The 21853-nt window shown below is 39.5% G+C and overlaps 1 protein-coding gene and 2 long non-coding RNA genes across 16 annotated transcripts in view; 1 reads left to right on the top strand and 2 right to left on the bottom strand.

The window, feature by feature from the left end:
• Positions 1 to 7863, bottom strand: part of LOC123385837 — a 31135-nt gene extending 23272 nt beyond the window's left edge. The window contains exon 1 of the long non-coding RNA XR_006598954.1: positions 7612 to 7863. This is a non-coding gene — a long non-coding RNA (uncharacterized LOC123385837). The remainder of the gene's footprint in view (positions 1 to 7611) is intronic.
• Positions 1 to 21853, bottom strand: part of TJP1 (tight junction protein 1) — a 370447-nt gene that overhangs the window by 152898 nt on the left and 195696 nt on the right. The window lies entirely within an intron of this gene.
• LOC123385836 lies at positions 14880 to 16988 on the top strand. Its single transcript, XR_006598953.1, has 2 exons — positions 14880 to 15111; positions 16577 to 16988. It is a non-coding gene; the product is annotated as an uncharacterized LOC123385836 (long non-coding RNA).

The raw sequence follows: 21853 nt of genomic DNA, 5'->3' as shown, positions 1-21853 counted from the left end.
ATGTCTATTTAGAAAAAAAAAAACACCTCTTATTGAATAGACCAACTCAATGTATTTTGCCAGATATACTAAACACCTCTGAGAGAGTCCCTCTATCTTTCAGGTTTAAAATAATTCTGAAGAAACCATTAACAAAACAACAAGGCAACCTACTGGATAAAAGAAGCTATTTGCAAATGATATATCCAATAAGGGGTTAATATCTGAAATATATACAAAACTACAACTCGACACCAAAAAAAAAAAAATCAGATTAAAAATGGGCAGAGGACCTGAATATTTTTCCAAAGAAGACATACAGATGGCCAACGCACACATGAAAAGATGCTCAACGTCACTCATCATCAGAGGAATGCAAATGAAAACCACAATGAGATAGCTATCACCTCATACTAGTCCGAAAGACTAGTGTCAAAAAAACAAGGAATAACAGGTGTTGGGTGAGGACGCAGAGAAAGGGGAACCCTCATGCACTGCTGGTGGGAATGTAAACTGGTGCAACTCCTGTGGAGAACAATATGGAGGTTCCTCATAAAATTAAAAATAGAACTACCATACAACCCAGTAATTCCACTACTGGATATTTACCCAAAGAAAATGAAAACACTAATTCAAAAAGATATATGCACCCCTGTGTTTATTGCAGCATTATTTATAATAGCCGCGCTATGGAAGCAATGTAAGTGTCCACTGACAGATGAATGGATAAAGAAGATGTGGTATGTATATAAATGGGCTATTACTCAGCCATAAAAAAGAATGAGAACCTGCCATTAGTGACAACACAGATGCGCCTAGAAAGTATCATGCTAAGCGAAATTAATCAAAGAAACACAAATACTACATGATGTCACTTATATGTGGAATCTAGAAAACAAAACAAATGAACAAACAGACTCATAAATACAGAGAACAAACTGGCGGTTGCCAGATAAGAGGCGGGTGGGGAGAGGGGCAAATAGGTGAAGGGGATTAAGCAGTAGAAACTTGCAGTTACAAAATAAGTCATGGTGATGAAAAGTACAGCGTAAGGACTATGGTGAATAATACTGTAATAGTGGTGTGTAAGGTGACAGATGGTGACTATACCCACCATGGGGAGTACTGAGTAAGGTACAGAATTGCCAGATCACTGTTGTACACTAAAGCTAATGCAACACTGTATATCAACTATACTTCAATAACAAATAAAATGCTAATTCTGGATATCAGTTGTTCCCAAATTCAAAGGTGACATCCCTCGCAGCCAAAACCAGCAAATCCAGGTGCTGGAAACACCTTGCGGAAGAAGATCACCAAGGCCCTGCTGCAGGAATTTACTCTTTGGGATCCTGCTCCCCAGCCCCCAGCATGGCCTGCCATACTTCTCGGTGTAAGAGCAAACTGTTTGTTGTCATGAATCAGTTTCTTTTTTGGAATCAAGTCAGAAACGTAAAGAAAACGTAGAGGACCATTCACTTATGATCACGGCAATATTTTCTATACTTGATACTCTTTGTCAGTTTCAAGTTTTCATATTCTCATCTGGTAGATTTCAAGCACGGGCTCCCCTTTTCTTTCAGCTGACTCCACTTGCCTAGATGAGACCCTGGGCTTTGTGGCTTTGGTGGACTTCTTAGGGGTTGTAACAAATAGGTATTTTTCTCCAGATAAATCTAGAAATCTTTGTGGTGTAAATGGAAGGCAGATCGTAACTTTTATTTTGCTGAGAACAAGAAAAACATTTGACATTGCACAAAGTAGAGCATTAGACAGAGCTCCTACCTAGTAGGTTAAAAAATCGAAATTAAAAAACTAAGGGACAGAAAGAAAAACAGTTTTCTTCTCTCACACCTCCTCCACTTCCTCCTCCTCATCCTCTCCCCCAAAATGTACAGCCCACAGGGATCTTCTCAGTCACGCGGTTTGGTGTTTAGATACAGACGATACTGCACGTTCTCTTTCAGGTTTCCCGTTTACGCCTGTCACCACCATCACACCAAAATAACAGTAACAGAGGGACGACCACATTAATAAAACAAGGAGGGTCTGTTCAGAGGTAACGTGTGTCCTTTCTCTTTGAGGAGGGTGACAGGCGAAAAAGACCTGCAGGGTGACAGCAGGGAGCGTGTCAGGGCTGAGGCTGCAGAGAACCCCGTGAAGGCCCCACTGTGCTCTGTCAGAATCAATCAGGCACTTGGCTCATTGGAACTTGGTCCACACAGCAGTGGCGGGGGGTGGGGGGGGGGGTGGGGGTGGGGAGCGCCAACCTCACAAACAGTTTATCTCAGTCACAGGACACCATCAGGACTGGCATCGTCAACTGTGAGACAAGCCTGCCACAAACGGCAGTCAGAGGGACAATGCCCGGGTGAAAAAAGGAATCCTCCCTATTATGAAATAAGAGAAACCTCAGCGAATCGTTGTCTCTGTTCTTTCTGGGCTGATGCAATGGCATTACTAAAAAATCCATGTTAATGGAATTCCCTAAAACAAGTACAAACTAGCAAAACCACTGTTTTAAGCAAATATAGAATTTCACATTTTTGTCTGCAAACTTAATGTGAGCTTTTGAGACAAAGAAGTCTAGTTCCTTATTTAATGAGGAATGGCTTTTAAACACCACAACCTGAATGCATAGCGGTATCAGTATTACAAGTGTTACTGGATGCTTCTAATAACACACACACACACACACACACACATCATGTGAAAAGTGTTGCCTGATTGATTTTGACATGCATAAACATAAAGTAGAACCATGTGGGTAAAGACAGAGTTCAGGATTATAAGAAACAAATAATACCATTTAAAATGATTTTTAAAAGTTGTTAGATTTTCCTTCTCTTCCTCAGTGGAAAGTCACATTTATTGCATATCTGCATCTTTTTTGGGTTGTAGTAAGCAAAACCTCATCTGACGGAATGATGAGGTCAATTCTACAAGGATTTCTTCTTTTAAATATAGACCCACTCCCCTCGTGCCCACATCCGTCAGTCATGTAGCAGACCCCGATAAGGAGTAGGAAATCTAAGCTTAGGAACTCACTGGGGACTTCAAGCAAACCTTGCACCCTTCCCCAGTAAGTGTGCTGCTGTAAGAGGCACCGTGCCCATCCACAGAAGGAGATGAAGGCATGCCTCTAGCCTGTACTGTGCCTTCAACAACCTGGGAGGTTTTTAAAGGGCAATTTCAACTTAATTTTCATTGGTTTGATTTTATTTCACTCAAGTACCTTGTTGCAGTTGAAAGTTGCTGCTGACCTTATTAACTTAGTGGAGTCCCCTTTTCCACCTGCTACAGGAATTCCTAAAGCAAAACACTCGTGCGAGTATCTGAGGACTACATTTTCCTGGAGATGCTATGTACAAGTCCATAAACTCTGCCCCCGGTCTAGGTTGTGGGTTCTGGTTCTGCCTTTGTGAGGAAAGTGTTACCATCTTCCCCGTGGGCTGCATCTCCAATGGCAAAAGGCCATTACTTCACCCAAAACTCTGTACCTGTGCCGTCCAATGTGGCAGCCACTAGCCCCATGTGACTATTAAATTAATTAAAATGATATGAAATTAGAAATCCTGTTCCTCAGACACAATCAAGGCACATTTCAAGCGACTCACAGTCACATGTTACAAGTGGCAGCCATACTGAACAGTGTGCAAAATACTAGTGGGCAGCGCTGCTCTACAAGAAGAAAGGTGGGTTGTTCACACTCCTGGATAAGACGAAACACTTTCTACCAGGACCTACACAGCTGAGAAGACTGAAATGAATAAAAACGACGTGGACTGCTACAGCCCCTCATTTTTCCGAAGAATGCAAGGGCAGTGTAATACCCGGCCAAGCTGTGAATACGAATCTGAGAAACCAGATCCTCTGGTCTGAAGCCTGAAATCATCTTTTTCCTGTGATAGGTCAATACCACCTCGCAAGTGCTTACATCAAACACTTATGAGAACACAGTGAAGCCTTAAGTAACTAGAATTCTTAAGTCACAAAATGAAGTATTTCAGTTAAGTTTGAAGTCCATTCAGTTTCTCCTCATTTCTGCTACAATTTTCTGTGTGACATCAGGTTACTTTGCAGCTCTGATAACAGCAGCATTCTACTACACCTAATCCTTACTAATTCAGATCTGATTCACTGTTTTTATACTTCCATGTAAAGCAATGACAGATGCAAAAGACTTTAGAACATTTGCCTTAATATTTGACTCAAGGACATAAAATGTATGATTATGTCTTTAAAAATAATATTTACACTTTTTTCATTAAAAAAAAGACAGTTTGACTGTCTTCCCTAAAAGTATAGTTTTTTTTAAAGTTTTTATTTAAATTCCAGTTAATTACCATACATGTTATATTCGTTTCAAGTGTACAAAAGAGTGATTCAACACCCGGTGCTCATCACAAGTGCCCTTCTTAATTCCTATAACCTATTTAACCCATCCCCTACCCACCTTCCCTCTGCTAACCATCAGTTTGCTCTCCATAGTTAAGTGCAGTTTTTTAAAAGTTGGTTAACAGTGACTAGTCAAGTGCAATCTAAACTAACTTGATCTCAGGGTGCCTGGGTGGCTCAGTCAGTTAAGCGTCTGACTTCAGATCAGGTCACGGTCTCATGGTTTGTGGGTTCGAACCCTGTGTTGGGTTCTGTGCTGACAGCTCAGAGCCTGGAGCCTGCTTCGGATTCTGTGTCTCCCCTTCTCTCCCTGCCCCTCCCCGTTTGCATTCTGTGCATCTTTCTCTCTCTCAAAAAATAAATAAATATTAAAATAAATAAACTAACTAACTAACTTGATTTCCATCATCAAGCTCTGGACTTTGCCCCAAGAGAACCATTATGAATTCCTTGGAAGTAACATATATTCTCAAATAAACACTTCATTTTTGTACGTCAGATCATTCAGATATAATCTCATTTTAGAAAAACAGACCATGGTTCACTGTCTGTCCTTAGAATGTACAACAATCTGTCCTTAGAACAGAAATAAATCTGCAAAAAAAGGGAAGTCTCTAGAGGCATTCTTTAAAAGCCATCCCTATAATTTTAGAGTTCCATAGCTCTGTATAATTTCTAATCATGCATGCAAACAGCTCAAATAAAAAAATGATTTCCCTTTTGTATGTATTTGTATCCACATTTGCTTGTATAATATTCCCATTCTGCCTAGACCAGCAGGGAAGCTGATTTAGGAGGCAGGGCAGGCCTGCGATTAGTATAGGAGAAAACACCACCTGCACGTTAGTTAATGCCCACCCTACCTCCCTGGCTCCTCTCCCCTGCACACATCTGCACACAAGTGGTTAAAATAGGATAAAGAGAGTATCAGACACAGTGTTTGTGGGGAAGAAACTTCTAAGAAAGGCAGCACACTGTCTTGAGGCTGGGAAGACACTGATGAGAAGTCTCAAGGTTTGTCTGCCCCCTCCTTTAGTTGTCTGCGCCCATGTTCAGACCACCTGCATTTTCCCTGACAGCTGCCTCCAGGAGCCTCCCCAGAGCCAAGACCTGAGGGCCAGATCTGTTGGTGGTATTTTTTTTTCTTTCAAATATTTTCATAGGTTTCTATTTCTAATGCTGTATTAATGATATAATCAGTTCAGTTTTTATAGTGGTTTAAAAGCTCAGTATAGGGGTGGGGGGATGTGTTAAATAGATGATGGAGATTAAGGAGGGCACTTGTGATGAGCACCGGGTTATGTATGGAAGTGCCAAATCACTATACTGTATGCCTGAAACTAGTATTACACTGTATGCTAACTGGAATTTATATAAAAACTTAAAAAAAAAAAAAAAAGCTCAGTCCGGAAATTCTAGGAAATGTCCTTCTCAGAGATGGCAATCTTGTCATAATCACCATCAATCCTACTCTCCTGAAGCTATACTTCAATAATTAAAATAAATAAATAAATTAAATAAATAAAATTAAAATGAAATTTAAAATGAGCAAAAGGCGTGAATAGACATTTTCCCAAAGAACACATACAAATGGCCAATAGGCATGTGCAAAGGGGCTCAACATCATTATTCATCAGGGAAATACACATTAAAAAAAAAAGAAGAAGAAGAAGAAGAAAGAAAGAAAGAAGAAAATCCCACTCCTCTGACCTGTTAGGACTTTTTAACAACAGAATTGTGACACCAGAAGTGTACTCTTGTATATGTGGTTTGGACCAAGTGATAATATTAATGAATGTATCCTAATGATAGTGAAAAATACCTTCATCTTGGTAGCTACTTTGAAGTATGTTGAGTATTGCCTTAAGAAAGCAATTGTTTCTCACAAATATAAAGTAAATTTCAAAATTACTCAAGCTTTTATTATATTTATTGCTTTCCTCTTCCACTATATCTTCAATAATTTTTTCTTGGTATAATATGTTACAACTTATTCCACCATTTTTACGTATATGCACATTCAGAATTTTCTGTTTCTTTGTTTTTGCTTTGTCTCTAAAACCAAAGCTGTGATAATAGTAAGTGTCCTTGTCCATGGTTTGCTGTGCCATTTGGAGGCAGGTAGTCCAGTGTAGGAGAAGCTTACAGCTTCATTACCTGAGTTCAAATCCTTTTGCTCTCACTGTTGAACACTGGGCAAGTAATTTACTCTTTCTAGCTGGTTTATTTCTCTCTCTAATCTGGGATAATATTAACTGAAAGACATAGGATCACATCTATTAAGTAAGACCAAATCCAACTAATGTTCATCGTGTGTTGTATCATATTCAAATTTGACTCATACTTTGGATAGAAACTTTTCACCTCTATTCAGGAAGCTGTGTGGATATTCAGTAGTAATTTCCAGAAAGTCAACTAAATGACTTTTAAAAAAGTGTTTTTGAACTATGAAATAGTGTTTTGCATCGTATTTCATAGCATTAGCCCAAGCTAACCTTAAATTGCTCCAGTGCACTGACTAAAGAGACCAAGTAAGCCCCTCACTAACACAATCTCCCCACCAGCAAGCACTGGGGCTTGAATTTTTACTATATGTTTTGTTTGTTTGTGTTTTGGTTTGGGGGAAGAGGAGAAAGGACGGCAGTAGGCTCAAAGCTAGACTACAAGGCAGATCAAAAACATGAAATGATTCTCATGTCCTCATTACCAGTATCAACAATAAAAGACTCTCTGGGAGTGCATGGAGATTTTAGGGTCATTAATAACCTTTCTAAAAATGATTTTGTGACTTTCATTCTAAATTGTTAGGCAAACAACTCACTCAATAGACTGAAGAAAATGGGCCACAAAATGACCAGGAGGCACATGATATCATGCACAGAAGAGGGAACAGGACCAAAATTAAATCTGTAACTAGGTTTAAATACGAAATTCCTAAGAGACCGAGATGTCTGGATTAAACATGCTGGGCCAGATGAAAAACAAAAATACCTACATGTGTAACAGAGGAAGTCCCTCTCTAATTACCTTTCCCAAATCCAGAGTCATTAGTCCAATTCAGCTTGAGGGACCCTGTAGGTTATCAATAAAGGTTAAAAAAAAAAAAAAAACCCAAAACTTAAATAAATAAATAAATAACCCTAAAAACCTGTTGGATAAATCTGGCAGAGGATGATTTTGAGAGTAACCAGATGAAGTTAAATAGACCCAAGATCTGACCAGCTGGCTGCTTACCTATTTGGTCTTGGTGATGACTTCATTACTCAGTAATACCTTCTGACTTGTGTCTTTGCTTTCTTTCTGCCCCTTTTGATTCTGCCAGTCCTATGACTGACTTTTAGCTGGAAGGAGTACAAAAATATCTAAAGCAGTTGAATTCTTTTAAAATGGTTGTTTGAACTAACGCTAAATCGAGCCCTCTGGAGAGTTCTCTAAATTGTAGGATACCAGGCATATACTCTCACCCTGGCCCAAACCTTAGCCCTAACCCTGGTCATAAAACCCTTACCCTAACCATACATCTGGGAAGACAAAAAAAAATTATATATATATATATATATATATATATATATATACACACACACACACACACACACATACATATATATATACATATATATATACACACGTATATATATAATATAAATATAATTTTTCATACATATATTACATATATATATAAAATATTACTCAACTACAAAAAAAGAATGAAATCTTGCCACTAGCAACCACATGGATGAAGCTACAGAATCGTATGCGAAGTCAGAGAAAGACAAATACTATGTGATTTCACTCATATGTAAAATTGAACAAACAAAACGAATGAGCAAAGGGGAAAAAAAAAGAGAGGCAAACCAAGAAATGGACCCTTAACTTTAGAGAACAAACTGATGATTTCCAGAGGGGAGGTGGGTAGGGAGATGGGTGAAATAGGTGATAAGGATTAAGGAGTGCACTTGTGATGAGCACCAGGTGTGGTATGGAAGTGATGAATCACTCTTTTGTACACCCAAAGCTAATATTACATGTATGGTAACTAACTGGAATTTAAATAAAAACTTAAAAAATAAAAATAAAATACTTGTTTGAAAGAACTGATCTAATTAATGGGGAAAAAATATGCCCCTACTTGAGTTTTAGAACTATCGTTCCTGCTGGAAAGGAACATCTAACAAATATTTCTTCCATGCTAAAATGTGGAGACCTCTGTATACAGCTTGAAGTCCACTAGGAATCTGTCTGCTTCCTTCAATTCTTGTCAAAGAAATTTAATTTGGAATCTAATAAAGTAAAAGATTTCTGCCAAGATCTAGGCTTGCCTTGGGACTTAGGGTAATGCTGGGTCCATTTCCTGCAGACTTGGAAAGCTGGTGAGATAGGTTCTTAAGGAAGGGCTTGGTGACAGTTCTGCACAAAATGCTCAGGGAATGCAGGGAATGCAGAATGTTCTGTGTTCTTTTTTATTCTGAGTTGTTTACACTTGCTTATTAAATAACCTATATTTGCTGCTCAGTTGGAGAGTAACTTTTGTATCATGACTGAGGAAAAAATTATAAAATAAATATAATCTCATACATTCCTTGCAGTGACTAACTCCCTATCACCCTCCACGCACAAGTTTTTAGGGGTGACATGGTATTTTTTTCCTTTTTAATCCCGAGATCATTTATTCTATTGCTGCCATTTAATGTTGGATCAAATGACAAAGAGAAAGAGGTGTTTTTAGGAAGGGTTTCTTTTTTCATTTCTGGCTTTAATTGTGAAGATGGGGTTTTCTCCTCCTCCTTCTCCTCCTTTACCTCTTTCCCTTCCTCCTCCTCCTTCTTTTAAAGAGAAAATGTCTCTAGCGATAAAAGAACTACATTTCAATGAATGGTAAATTTTCATAAATCTTTTAGAATGTGTGGATATATTCTACTCATAACATATTTACAGTTCAAATTTATGAAGGAATAGACAAGTTATACATGGAGCTTGATAGCCTCATGTATTTGGTGGTGGCACTGTCACAACCATGCTCCAGCACTATAATGCTATTAACAAAGTAAACACATGTTAAATACGGAAATTCCTAAAAGATAAAAATTCCTGGGAAAAAGTCTGTAGTCCCAAAGCTGTCCAAGGGCATCCCTTACTAAAACAAGGACAGCCTGTTGACTGTTCTCTCCTTGTAGAGAATTTGAAGGCATGCCTTTTCTACTAAAGTATGTGGCATGTGCTCATTATTTGTCCTTGCCACTGCACTGAACTCACAATAGGAAAAATTAAACATCTTTTGAAAGAAAGTAATTTTACAAATAGATGTCTATAATGTTTTAAGTATTCTTTTAAAGTAACACTGGAGAAACCATGGAGATCACCTTCTTTATTAGTTCTCAATAGGTGCTCTTTGGAGCATATGGGGGTTAGATTTAACCTGCAGATTCTCACCCCTACCCCAAGCCTGGCAAATCTCAGGGGACAGAGACTAGCCATCTACATTTTTTTAACATTTTATTTTTAAGTAATCTCTATACCCAACATGGGGGTCAAACTTACAACCCTGAGATCAAGAGTTGCATGCTCTTCCAACTGAGTGCCAGGTGCCCAAAGACATCTACAGTTAATAAGTACCTTATTTCATACTATTATCCACTAAATTGTGAGAACCTCTGTTATCCTATTTCTTCTCTTTTCTTTTTTTTTTAATTTATTTATTTTGAGAGAGAGAGAGAGAGAGAGAGAGAGAGAGAGCATGCACACACTCAAGAGAGAGCAGGGGAGGGGCAGAGAGAGAGAGGGTGAGAATCCCAAGCAGGCTTTGCGCTGTGAGCACAGAGTCCAACTTGAGGCTAGATCTCACCAACTGTGAGATCAAGAGCCAAGATCAAGAGTTGGACACTTAACTGACTGAGCCACCCAGGCACCCTGCACCCCCCAATTTTTTTAAGTCTCTTCCCTTTTCAAGCACAAACTCAAACCTAGGTTGTCCAAGAGTAGAGTGACAGAGCTAGGTAGAACTTAATCCAATAATCAAAATATCACACTACCATTCTGTAATGTAACATTTACTAAAAACCAAACTATAGAAAGGCAGAAAAAACACCTGTATTTTCTGCAACTATCTTACAGTAGTATATTAGGTCTTGCTTATTCATTTATTCAACAAATCTTTACAGAAAGCCCACATTACATAAGGCATCGCTGTCATAGCAGTAGGCGCTACAGAAGTGCCCACAGGTAGTTTACAAGTGAGCAGAGGTGAACCATTCACACACAAGGGGATGCAATTCAAGACAGCCTGTGATAAACACCACAGGAGTGGGTTAACTAAAGAGAACCAAGAGATCTAAGTAGCTAAGCCCTCACTTCTCGTTCAGATGATAAAGAAACTTCATATAGGAAGGCAGATCTGGCCTGGCAGGAAGGAGGGCTGCGCAAGGGACTGAGAGCTAAGGGCAGGGGAGGAACTCACCTAACCATTCTCATTCACCACCAAGTTTAGTAAACACTGAAGGGTTGGTTCCATCATACTGGGACTGCAGCCTTGGAAGGTACTGCTTTGTACAGAAGTGCTTAATGTGAACAGTAGGTGACACAAAACAAGATCCTCCCTCAGGCATGGTGTCTCCCTCACCTCCAGGGCTGCCAGGCTGGCCACTATGGGACTGTTTTCCTGACTCCTCACTCTTCAGACTCTGCTCCTTTTCAGGCTCTGTTGTTGATGTGGATCCTGCCCCCAAACCCCACAATTTTGATAGGAAACCCAACATGCACAGTGTCTTGTAGGTTATCTTTTAGAGATGGAAGCAAGGCTTCCCTGAGGTTGGTAAGTAAGTGAGCGGCAGCTACCAGGCTTGGATCTAGATATCCTGACTCTTAAGCCGCTGTTCTTTCACTACAAAGTTCCCTTTGAGCATCTGGCTGTCAGGGAACTCCCTGAGGTAGTACTAGGAGGGAAATGGAAATCCAAACAAAGGAGCACTTCTGAAAGCTGTGGGGAGGAGCTTCAGCCTGTGAAGCTTTGTCCCTTCTTCCTGCTTCTTTATCAGCAAATGCCCCCAGTGAGGCTGAGGACAGTCAGCACAAGACTGCCTGTGTTTTCAAGCTTTAAAACCAGAACAAAAACCTGATCAACAATCAGCTTTTCTTTTCAGCCTTGGGCCAGTAAATTAAAAAAAGAAGTGGAGGGGGGAAAGCAAAGAACTGACCTAGAATTGTCAACCTTTTATTTTGGCATCTAAGAATTTTGGGGGGAAAAGAAAAAAAGCATCTTGTGCTTCTAGAGTACAAAGTCTAGCATACATCTATAGTTTATACAGAGAAGGAAAGCCACTGTTTCAGAAAAAGAGCAATTCTTTAAGCAGAATAAATCAGATTATGAAAAACATATTTTACCTGTTTTTTTTTTTTTTTTTATGGTTTTGCCTGGACTAGTAACAACTGCATCATGTGGCCCATTGTGTAGTGCTTAGGAAGGACTACAGCTGAGAAATGTAAACTATGTCTCAGAGACTCAAAGAATGCAAAGGAGGTTTGCAAAAGCATTTGTAGTTTTTCAAGACATGACAGCATGCAAAAGTTCCAGTGGCCAGGTTCGGATTTAAAAACCCCTCATCGACTGATCCTTCAGTCAGGAGAGCAAGCTGCATGAAACCCCAGTTTAAACCACTGTGTGCTCTAAGTAAATTTGAACAGCAGTGCAGGAAAACCAGGTTGTGTCAAAAGGTGCTGTTTAATAAAGGTTCTGTGGAATGTCTGTAAGACTTCAAGCACATCATGCCGCTATCAACATTCAATACGTTTTTACTCATTTAAAATTTTACTGTTTTGTCATTTAAAATGTTTTGTTCTTGCAAAAATTTTCAGGAAATTCAGGGCAATGCTAAAAGACATGAGACAGACACTGCCACTTAAATATTACAAAGGAAGATAATAAAATATTTATTTTTGGATGATGTAGAATCACAGGGGAAACTATCAGATTTAATTTAAAAGTGAGTGAACACAGGATACACAAAATCAAAATACCAGGTGTCATCAGTCCAAAAATATGAAAAAGGAGATGAAAACACAAACTATAAAATAAGTAGTAATAACCATAATGAGAAATGCGTGTGACCTATTTAAAGAAAACTGGAAAATTCTGTGAGAAATATGAAAAGTAAGATTTGAGTAAATACACAGGCCATGCCATGTGCTTGACTGGGATGACTAAACATGTTTAAATACCCAGTTTTTCCCAAAATAATTTGTAAATTCAACATAAGTATTCCAAAGTTAATCTGAAAGAACAAACAGGCAAGCATTACAAAGAACACTTGCAGAAGAATCCGGAGGGGGGGTTATGCCTATATTATTACTATATTATTTAAACAGTGTGGCAGTGGTGGAAACACAGACAAGCAGAACAACAAACCAGAGTAGACAACCCAGAAATAAAACCTACATATATTAAAAAAAAATCAAAAAATCAATCAAATAAAATTGGGAAAGGATTAGGCAAACTGGGTAGTAAGTCAGGCAGAAAAAAAGGCACCCTCATCCAATTCCATATACCGAAATAAACTCCACGTGAAATAAAGACTTTAACAACAAAAATTCCTTTTTTTTTTTGCAGTTTATTTACTTATTTTGAGAGAAAGAGTGTATGTGCGTGAGCAGAGAGAACCCCAAGAAGGCTCTGCGCTGTCAGCATAGAGCTCGATGTGGCTCAAACCGTGAAATCATGACTAGAGCTGAAATCAAGGGTTGGACACTCAACCAACTGAGCCACCCAGGCACCCCCAGAAGTATTTTAAATATCCAATAGATTTTTCTACCTTAAAAGAATTTATGTTGGGGTGCCTGGGTGGCTCAGTCAGTTGAGCATCCAACTCTTAATTCTGGCTCAGGTCATGATCCCAGGGACATGGGATCAAGACCCACATTGGGCTCTGTGCTGAGCATGGAGCCTGCTTAAGATTCTTCCTCTCTCTCCCTCTGCCCCTCTCCCCCACTGGCGTGCTCTCTCTCTAAAAAAGAAAAAGAAAAACAAAGAGAAAAAGAAAAAGAAAATACTTGTGGAAAAGAAACACCAAAGAGGAAAAAATATTTGTAGTTAATAATGATCATCAAAAAAAAGACTTTCCAATAAACAGAGATATAACATTTGTGCTAGATTTGCTAGTAGCTAGTAAACCAGTACAAACTTTTCGGAAGGCAATTTGGCAGTATATGTAACTGGAATCTTAAATGTATTCCTACCCATGACCCAGTAATTCCATTTCTGGGAATCCAGCCTAAGAAAATAATCACAAATAATAAATACTCTCTGTAAACAGAGATGCTCATGACAGTTAAAAAGAAAGCAGAGACAATCTAGAAACACATTAAAGAGCAGTTAAGTAAACTATGCAATCATTTAACATGATGCTTATGGGGCACCTGGGTGGCTCAGTCAGTTTAAGCGTACAGCTTTGGCTCAGGTCATGATCTCAAGGTTTGTGGGTTTGAGCCCCATATTGGGCTCTGTGGGGACAGCTCACGCTCTGTCTCTGTCTCTCAAAAATGAATAAACATTAAAAAAAATTTTTTTAAATGATGCTTAGAAATTATGTGTAATAATGTTTCAATTTTTATAATGTAAAAAAATCAAGATACTAATTGTATACTTAATGAGGAATATAACTTTACTTTAAAATCTAGACTTATTTATAAAATACTAAAATATTTCACTAAAATACCAAATATACCCATCATTATGTATGTACGTATATGATGTATGTATACATACACATATATTATATATTTTAATAAACATACATATATACACACACACACATCACCTGCTTAATATCTTTACTTTGTTCAAAAAGCAGGATGTAGGGGCACCTGGGTGGGTCAGTCTGTTAAGCGTCCAATTCTTGATTTTGGCTGAGGTCATGATCTCATGGTTCATGAGTTTGTGCCCCACATCAGGCTCAATGCTGACAGCACAGAGCCTGCTTAGGATTCTCTCTCCCTATTTCTGCCCTTCCCCTGCTCCCTCTCTAGCTCTCTCCCTCAAAATAAATAAATAAACTTAAAAAAAAAAAAACTGGGTGTAAGGCCAAAAGTCACTAATGTAAGCATTACCACTCATTTCAAGAGTAATATAATTCATTTCCAGGGTATTCTAAATTCCCATGTTTTTTCACCAGTCATAAAAGAAACACCACATTATGAATTAAGCATATATTAAACAGTACTCATATTCAAAACGACAAGCCATTTAAGCTCAAGTAAAACTAATTAGTTTCCTACAATGAGTGAGTAGCACATAACAGTCTGCGTAAGAAGACTTCATTGTTTCTGCTTCCCCCAGCTTACGTCTGAAAACAACATTCTCTGCCTACGTGAGTAATGGCTCTGGCTCAGGGTTCCCAGAGCTCCAATGGCACCTTCGAGCATTGTCACTCCTGTCATCAGAGTGACACCCTTACAGAAGCACGGGAGGAATGCTGGATGCAATGCGATGTTATTAAAAGGACTATGGACTGGGGCTGAAGGCCCGGCAAGAATAACAGGCAGTGCAGGACCCAAGCAGGCAGCAGACACAGACTGGATCTCGTCAAGTGCTTTAGCTGAAAAATGCCCAGAAAACATGCTCTGCGCAAGGCCAAGGACGCCTGCTCCCTAAGACCAAGAGATGGTCAATCTGTTCCCTTAGTTGAATAACCAGTCCTGGAAAGAAAGTAAGCGGAGAGGCCTCAAAGTAAATCAAACACATAGCATGTATGTACATGTATTATCTTAGTGTGAAGTACAAGATAATGTTTGAGTGACTGTCATTTAAAATATTTCTAATATTTTAATAATATATTAAATCTAATATATAGTATTTTCTATATTTCTAATATTTTAGGAAACCTGTCATAATGGTCTTGTCATCTATAAGCTGCAAGATGTATCAGAAATGTATTAAGTTTGTAAATACTGTTATGTCTGATATAATCTGATTACTGTACTTAGAAGTTTAATTTATTAGGGGTTATTTTCTGGGATTAAGTTTGCTCCTCAGACATTTTATTTTTTTTTATTTTTTATTTGTATTTTTAAATATTTATTTACTCTTTCATTCTTTTTTCAGTTTTCATTTTTTGGCATGTATTTTATGATTTATCCAATATATTCGTATAGTGGCATATGTAATAATTTATAAATAAATAATTGCATATATTGGTTAGATTGCATCACTTTTGCTTTTCCTGGTGGGAGGGTGAGATACATCCATGGCTGAGAGTGACAGGGGCACTAGAGAGAAGTTCCAGAGGGAGGGACAGGATCCACTCGAGGCCACTTTGGGGTCTGGAGGCCTGGAGTCTAAAGGGGAGGCTGAGCTGTGATCCACACTGGTTCAGGAGGACCTGGGGCTGAGGGCTGGGAGGAGCAGGGAGTGGAAAACACCAGAAGTTTTGGACAAGGCAGAAGTGCAGGTTGCAATGATGGATGGATGGGATGTGGGGGAGGGGGGGTGCCCACACTGCTGTCTGACACCCTGGTCCACATGATGAGCTGGGCATGTGGGGCCCCTCCAGGCTGAGCCTGCTCCACAGGTCCAGACACTGCCACCTCTTACCTAATTCTCCTGCACGGCCGCCTCTCAGACATTTTCAATGCTTAAAAACAAAATATACTATACCTGTAAATGTAGTTTGAAATGTTCACTGGAAACCCAATGAACTAAAATTATTCAACAACCCGTCTTATTTTATACAAAATAATTACATTCGTTAATGGAACAATAAGCTTTGTAAATTGAAAAGGAAAACTGGCTTTTAAAAAGTGTAACTTCCATAAACTGGATATTATTTTTAAACACAAGTAACTACAACAGTTCTTTGTAAGGACAGTAGGCCCTCCTGGATATTATAACTTATCATTTACTCATTCCCCAGGCTCTGGGAGCACACCTATGGGAGACTTTCCTGTGAATGGCAGGGCAGGCCCCTCCTCAGCCCTCTCCCACTGTGAGGTCACACTTAGTAAATAATTCGTCCCATCCTCCAGAGAAAGCTGATGTCACGGCATTATCAAGGCATAGTCGTCTTATTAAAGATTTCATGAGGAAATCATATACCATATATGGTATATACCACAGAGGAAAAAAAATACTATCTTCCATTAAATATCTCCTCTTTTCTGCTCACAACTTCCCTTTCTGCCAGCTTCATTAATCTCTCTTTTCTCCTCTCTTCAGATACAGTTCTGACCCTCCGGGGCCCCACCCCACTCAGCGAAACAGAAGTTCCACAGTGGGCCAGACAGTGGCCGTGCAGCCTCACCCATGTTGAGTCTACCACTCTGAGTGAAAATGCCCAACAAAACTGGGTCTACTGAGAGGATCCCGCTGCCAGGGAAATGAGATTTTTCTCATATCATTTAAAATGAAATGATTGTTAGAAGCCATCTGAAGCAAAACGAGAGTTAAGGGGAAACAGGCTAAGAAAACAGAAATAGAGCCACTTCACTATTTTGCTTAATTTGTAACACCTTCAGCAAGATCTTCAAACTAGAAAAGCTGGAGATAAAGAAGGGTATTCTTAACAACTTCAAGGCCCAAGTGAATTACTCCCACTGCAATGAAAAGCAATTACATATGTTTCTGTGGAGCGATTGTTGGTGTGGGTTCCTAAGTGGGAAAAAATGGATAGCTGTTAGGTCATAGAAACCAGAGGAATATTTCCCCGGTTTTTAGAAAAGAGCAATGAGTAAGATTCTGAAAATTATAAACTGGTAAATATGGCATCGATCCCTAACAAAATTCTAGGACAGATTGTTGGGCAAATGTTCTGTTGTGAAAGGAATAATATATATATATTATGTTCAATACAAAATATGTTGAAAATTATTGGGCCCCTCTTAGTCCTTCACAGAGAACCTGATGTGGTAGCAAATCTCTACACAACTGCTAACAGAGGAAAGAGAATTCTCTCTTACTGCTCCCTCGTCTGCTGTCAAAAAAGCAGAATCGTGAGAAAATCAATGCAACAGAAGACTGCAAAAGCTATGAATAAGGACAGATCCTGCCAGGAAAAATGTCTACTTATTCTACAGTAGCACTGCTGAAGCCTATGCTTCAGACTTGGGTCAATGTGTGCCCTGCACAGAGGTGCCAAACTGGGGCAGGGACTGAGAGCATGCTAGCCTCCAACCCAAGCTCTACCTCCACACGGTGTGCTTTGGTGCAGGATCCATGTCATCCTAGGGACAGCATCTATTCCCACGATGCTTTGTGGCCCTATGCACACCTGACGTCAAGAGCCTGCAGTTCAAATCCTACATCCTCTACTCATCAACTTGAAACCATCCCTGGGCTTCAGTCCTCCTATGCACGGGTGTGAGTCAGCATCAAGATTGATGGTGAGGACTAAATGCCAACAGGTATGAGGAGCACTGAACACAGTGTTTGTCTCCATGTTGGGAAAATCCTGGAAGGGATCAAATCAGATCTTTATGGTCCAGATCTCCAATTCAGAGATTTTGTGACCAGAGTTGAAAATCAGAAATTCTTGGCTCAGATCCTTTTGGCCATCAACTTTTTGTTGCAGTTACAATTTACAACAGTAATGAACTTACTGTTCATTCTGTTCACTCACTCAGTAGCGAACTACTGAGAAAAGAGGATTCTCTGAACAGTATTTTAGTTTTCTGTTCTCCCCATTTTGTAAAGTGGAGTATAAAACAGAAGCTTCTGAAGTAACAGATTTATTATACTTGTTCCCTTGTGAAAGAAAAGTCATAAAGTCATCCTCTGCTCCACTCCCATCAATTTTCCTCTCACTTTTAACAGATTCTATGAAGCAACATTTATGTAACAGGTAGATTTTTTGCAAAAGAGGAAGAGGGGGAAGGAATCCTATCTGATCATGTCTTGAGAAGCAAGTTTTTCACTGGTAGCTTCATTAACATTGTGTCTGGGGCCAGATGAATAGAAATGATGTCACTTGTAGGACACATAATGAAAGACATACTCTGTCCACACACTCCATGGATGGTTGATTAGAAAAGATTCTAAATTTGTAAACGTATGTACATGAAGGAATCTGAACACAGGGAACAGCTATCCAGAACCCCTTCAAATATTTTTTACAAGCAAAAATTTATTTAATTTCAATGAATAGTTATATTTAATTATGTCTCATAATGTTTCAGACAATATCTATCCAATAAAAGAAATACAGCATTATTTGTTACATAATGCCAATATCATCTCAAACTGAAAGAATTATTTGCACCCCCAATTCTCTTGAAGTGAGAAAATGATGAATAGATGACATGTTCATTAACTATATGAAAACAAGATATACTTGAATCTTTTGGTTTATTTTGATTAGGTTTCAGCTAGAACAGTTGGTTGAAATGAAGTATGTATAGAAAAAGGAAGGACAAAGACAAGTGTTAGGGTTGGTCTGTGGGACGGAAATGTAAAGCATTACTGGGATGATACTGATTCTATTAAGCCTCTATGCGTTATTTTGTACACTTAATCAGCAGCCCTGAAAACATGAAGCCAATGTCTCATGAGACAGAAAATGACCTAAAGAAAAGAGGCCCAAAAGCCATCATGTTCCCAACCGTTAAGGAAAAATGGCCCTCTACCAGCATGAGGAAGTGAAGGTCTCTTCTGTTTTTAATTATACATGGACAGAAAAGTTAAAAATGCTTATTTTATGTCTTCTACTTTAATCATTCCTTTTATATTGCAACTTAGTCTTGTTGCCTTCTCTGTTCTCAATTATTAAGACAAGTCAGGGGGCGCCTGGGTGGCGCAGTCGGTTAAGCGTCCGACTTCAGCCAGGTCACGATCTCACCGTCGGTGAGTTCGAGCCCCGCGTCGGGCTCTGGGCTGATGGCTCGGAGCCTGGAGCCTGTTTCCGATTCTGTGTCTCCCCCTCTCTCTGCCCCTCCCCCGTTCATGCTCTGTCTCTCTCTGTCCCAAAAATAAATAAAGGTTAAAAAAAAAAAAATTAAAAAAAAAAGACAAGTCAGGGCCCCTGGGTGGCTCAGTTGGTTAAACAACTGACTTTGGCTCAGGTCATGATCTCATGGCTCATGGTTTCGAGCCCTGAATGAGGTTGTGTTGTCAGTGCGGAGCCTACTTAGAATTCTCTCTCTTCTGCTCTCTCTGCCCCTCCCCACGTCACACTTTCTCTCTCTAAAAAAAAAAAATTAAAAAAAAAGACAACTCAATGTATTCCCTTCAATCATGATGCTAAGTTACTCTCCAATCTAGCTCCTTACTTCATTTGCTTCCTCACTATCGTCTTTGGGAGCTTTTGCTGGCCCTCCTTACCCTGCCAACTGTGAGGGCACCCCCTGGGACAGGCACCAGTGTGCTGGAGGCCACCTGACAGGGACTCAAGGCCCATCTGACCAGAAGTGTAATCATGGTCAACCTGTGAAAACCCTCTGACCTGCACCTTCTTCAGTAAAATGGAAATAATGATGTCTACATCACCACAGGTTTGCTGTGAGGTTTAAAGCCACTGGAAGGCCCATTAAGAGCTTATACATACATATAGCTAAGAGGATCTTCCAAAAGAAAAAACAAAAAACAAAACCAACAAATACTCATCTACTAGCAGGAAGCTGGACTAGCTGATTCGCCGATTAAAAATTTATTTATTAACCTTCTGTTCTGTGCCAGACTCTGTTATAGGTACTAAGGATACAGCAGTTAAACAGGCAAATATTCCTGCTCTTGTGACACTTATATCTTCATAGGGAAAACATGATCAACAAATAAGTAAAAATGTGTTTTTAATGGTGGTAGGTGCTGTGAGGGAAAAAAAAATGGAAAGGAGGAAACTCAGAGGGGATAAGAAATGCAATTTTAACAGTTTCAGACAAAGGTGATGCAAAGTTGTGGGAGAGGAACCATGCAGCTGTCTAGACAAATGGAGCAGCTTGCACCAGTGAGTCAGGACTGTCAGTGTGGCTAGAGCAGTTACCCAGGGGAAGAGAAGGAAATGGTGGGAAAAGACAGGTAAGGGGCTTTCTAGGCCATGATAAGGACTTTGGCTTTTCCTCTGAGTGAGATGGGAGCCCTGGCAGAGTTCTGGGCAGAGGAGAGACATAACACAGCTTACCTTTCAACAGGATCCTTCGGGTTCTTTGAAGAAAGTGCTGGGAATAGGCTGTAGGAGGGGTAAGAGTGAAAGCAAGAAGCTACTAAGAAGCTATTGCAACAAACCAGGAAAGAGATGATGACAGTTTAGATTGGGGTGGTAAATGTGGGCGGTAAGAAGCAGTCATATATACTGGATCTGTTCCAAAGGTGTGGCCAAGGTGAGATTTGATGATGAGCAGGATATAAGCAGAGCATGAGAGGAAGTAGTCAAGGATGATCCCAAGGTTTCTCACCTGAGCAAGTAAAAGGATGAGGTTACCATTAACTAAGATAAGAAAGACTGGGGTGGCAGAACAGATATGGGGTAGGAGGAAGATCAGGAGCTTGGTTTTAGACACGTATAATGCTGAAACTCAAGGCAGAGGTCTATATTAGAGATGTGAATTTGAGGGTCAACAGCATTTAGATGGTATCTGGTAAGCCATGAGGTTGGATAAAGTCAATAAGGAAATGAGTACAGATAGAAAAATGAAATCCTAGACCCAAATTAAGATGTTGGAAGATGAAAAAGGAGCCACAGTGGGATAGAAGGAGAACCGGAGGACTGTAGAGTTTTAGGAATATGTCCCAGAAGGGAGTTTTGTTTGTGCTGATGAAGCTCATGAGGATGGTCAAGCAGGATGATAGTGAACTGAACAACCTGACCAACAGGACTGTGGATTTGGCAACATGAAGATAACTGGTGACTTCCAGGAGAGTGGTTTCAAGGAAGGAGTGGAGGTAAGAGCCTAATTTAAGTGAATTGAAAAGAGAATGTGAAGATTCAGCTGATTCCTCTGCATTCCAGTCTATTCTCTTCTTAACCATACACTGGAACTCCAGAGGCTCCCTTAATCTTAATTCTCAGGAAGTACTTCCTCATTTCCAGCTAAACTCCATTTCCTTGTATTTTGTCCTTTATGAACTGGAAGAAAAAAAAAATCTGTATTTCTCTAACAGGTACAAAAATCTGTTACACTTTATATACTTAAAAATAGTCAATAAGGGGCGCCTGGGTGGCTCAGTCGGTTAAGCGTCCGACTTCGGCTCAGGTCATGATCTCGCAGTCCATGGGTTTGAGCCCCACGTCGAGCTCTGTGCTGACAGCTCAGAGCCTGGAGCCTGTTTCAGATTCTGTGTCTCCCTCTTTCTCTGACCCTCCCCTGTTCATGCTCTCTCTCTCTCTGTCTCAAAAATAAATAAACGTTAAAAAAAATTTTTTTTAAATAGTCAATAAGAAATAATTCCATTTATAACAGCATAAAAAAGATACTTAGAAATAAATTTAACAAAGCCAAATGCAAGATTTGTACCCTGAAAACAACAAAACATCACTGAAAGAAATTAAAGAAGACCTAATAAAAG

The sequence above is a fragment of the Felis catus genome, chromosome B3, assembly GCF_018350175.1.
Source record: "Felis catus isolate Fca126 chromosome B3, F.catus_Fca126_mat1.0, whole genome shotgun sequence".
In the NCBI taxonomy this organism is placed as follows: Eukaryota; Metazoa; Chordata; class Mammalia; order Carnivora; family Felidae; genus Felis; species Felis catus.
The sequence above is the reverse complement of the archived record's forward strand: the minus strand, read 5'-3'. Positions and strand labels throughout refer to the sequence as shown.